The sequence below is a fragment of the Hylaeus anthracinus genome, unplaced genomic scaffold (assembly GCF_026225885.1).
Source record: "Hylaeus anthracinus isolate JK02 unplaced genomic scaffold, UHH_iyHylAnth1.0_haploid 11985, whole genome shotgun sequence".
Taxonomy (NCBI): domain Eukaryota; kingdom Metazoa; phylum Arthropoda; class Insecta; order Hymenoptera; family Colletidae; genus Hylaeus; species Hylaeus anthracinus.
In genome coordinates, this window is record NW_026534333.1 from 11,735,552 (window position 1) to 11,738,253 (window position 2,702).

The following is a 2,702-nucleotide window of genomic DNA, read 5'->3' on the forward strand; positions in this document are numbered from 1 at the left end:
GAATTTTAGAATGTATAATGTTTACAATATTTATTATTTAAAAATAATATTTGAGATATACACTCGTCGTTGTGTTCATTTAAAATGAGGCAAAAAGAATTTTTTAAAGTACATAAAGAATCACACCACAAATATCTTCTGCATATGCATGAATTTTTATGGAATCTTAGAATGTATAATGTTTACAATATTTATTATTTAAAAATAACATTTGAAATATACACTCGTCGTTGTGTTCACTTAAAATAAGGCAAAAAGAAATTTTTAAAGTACATGAACAATCACACCACGAATAATCAAAATTTATATTTAACAAAATTTCGGTGATATAAATACAAATTCCATATTTGCACTAAAATTGTTTACCTTCTAAACTACAAAAACGAGGTGATATTGGAAATGATATCAAGTTGACCAAGCCACATCCGAGAAAGATAGGTATCCTCTACTTATCTCTTCAAGTTGCATCCATTTCAATTGACATCACCTCAAGATATCATCGTCACAGTCACGTGAAACATAGTTTCGAGATAAATGCATTTGATCGAAATCCTGTTAACAAATGAAATTATTCGAATGGTCTCGCTCTCGAGAAATGCCTTGGAATTCCAAGCGCGAAAGCGACGACAGGGCACAGGCGTCGTGGGTCAGCAAACGATATATATTCATTCGCGGAGTGAACGATCGCGCGCAGAAGATCCACCGAAGATCCACGAGGTCGATGACGTCAGATGGTTGCTGGCCGGGATCAATCGGAGAGTCAAGTCGCGATAATTGCGACAATCGTCGAGATGTTCCCCAACGAGACGCTTAATTCCGCTCCCTCGTTCGCGTTGTTGCTACAGCTCCCTTTCTCTGCGCGACACTATTTCGCCTTTCGTTCGATTTACGGACCCTCGCGGTTTCGCTGTTTACTTGGCTGGGAAGATTGGCGATCGGTAATTGTACCTTCGATCGCCACGGCGCCTGGCTTTATCTTTAAAAACGACACGTAGTGGTTCAGTTTTAACGATCTAGTAATATTTCATTTTGTTTAACAAGGAGAAGTCTCATAGCGTTGACTTTTTACGTTGTACAGTAAAGTCTCCTTAAATGCACAAGCTTGGGACTGAACTTGTGCGTTTATCGCAGCGTTCGCGTATTTTCTGATGTTGCCGGCGGACTTCGAACCGTAGAGGAGGACAGCGAATAAAGAAGAGGGCGGATAGAAAACACCAGGGTACGCCGGTGTGTTTTATCGTTGTATTTAGCATTGTCTCGAGATATTTTTCCTATTTCTCACTTCATCTTTAACATTTCAAGTTCCTGCAATCATAAGCGGTTTCGAGCACCATGAACTCTACACAAAGTACTATATACGTATACTCATACTACATACTCATAACAATTATTTAAAGTCATTCGCTATGCAAATTATCTTTGTAAAAAGAAGTGAGATCCCCATAAAAAACTTGAAAAAAGTAAACAAAAATTACGCCAAGTACATGAAAAATTGAAGGACTCAAGGAGTTATCGAAGTTTGACAGTCGATGACGCATAGACACGATGAGAAATATTTAATCGACGTCGTCGCAGCGCTGGCTACGACATCGATTGATTTAGCAATCTTCGCAGAGGTTCGAATCGATTGCAACGTGAGAAAGTTCGACACTTAACTGCGCACGATCCAAGACTTGCCCGTCTTTCCCGATCTCGAAAATTATGATAATTAAAATCCGTTCATATGGAATCGTTTCCCTCGAATGTCTCAAATCTCGTATATTTTCACGAGTTTATGTCAGAGACAGTGTCGTCACTGATTCCATGATATCGATAATGAATAATGCATCAAAGTTATTCATTTCTTGTCTCGGATTCGAGATTTGTATGTATATAAGAATTTTCGTTCATGTTTTGCCACATTCCATTAACGAATCGGTAATTTCCCCCTCCGAGCGAGAAGAGAACGAGCCGACGATCATCGAGGACACGATAATTGGCGAACAGAAGAGGGCCGGGCACGGCCCACAAAACGCTTAATTATCTTCTCCGCGAGGCAACGGGTCATTTTGTTTCCTCCATGGGAAGCCGAAACTGTCACGGATCAATCAAACCAGCAATAAAAAAAAAACCAATCAACTTTGATTTTTTGTTTTTAATTCAAAATTCAAATTAACGACGAACCATCCCGAAAACGTACGCGAACATCGTTTAAATATTAGGTTGGCCAAAAGTTCGAATGGTTCCTAACTTGGGGACTTTTACAAAGCCACGTCATGAATTTGCCCAAAAGGTGCCAACAGATTATAAACAAGACGAAACGGACAATATGTTACGAAGTAAATGCATTTCTTTGTCTAAGAAAAATCGCCGTTTATTTGCGCGTTAACGCTACTGGTAGCGAAGAGGCACATAATTGACTTCAATAATATTTTTCATTTTGGCAACATTGGTATCGTTCAATATTTATTTCATCTATTACAATTTCATCCTTTTCTCGTTAATATTTATATAATATTTCATAATTCTTGCAATCATGGAAGCGTAAAATGTTATCTCAATAATATATAAAATCGCCGTTTATTTGCGCGTTAACGCTACTGGTAGCGAAGAGGCACATAATTAACTTCAATAATATTTTTCATTTTGGCAACATTGGTATCGTTCAATATTTATTACATCTATTACAATCCTTTTCTCATTAATATTTATATAATATTTCA

The 2,702-nt window shown here is 37.6% G+C and overlaps 1 protein-coding gene across 1 annotated transcript in view; it reads left to right on the forward strand.

The window, feature by feature from the left end:
• LOC128886798 (uncharacterized) overlaps positions 1-2,702 on the forward strand; it is a 4,991-nt gene that overhangs the window by 447 nt on the left and 1,842 nt on the right. The gene's annotated exons all lie outside the window — the stretch shown is intronic.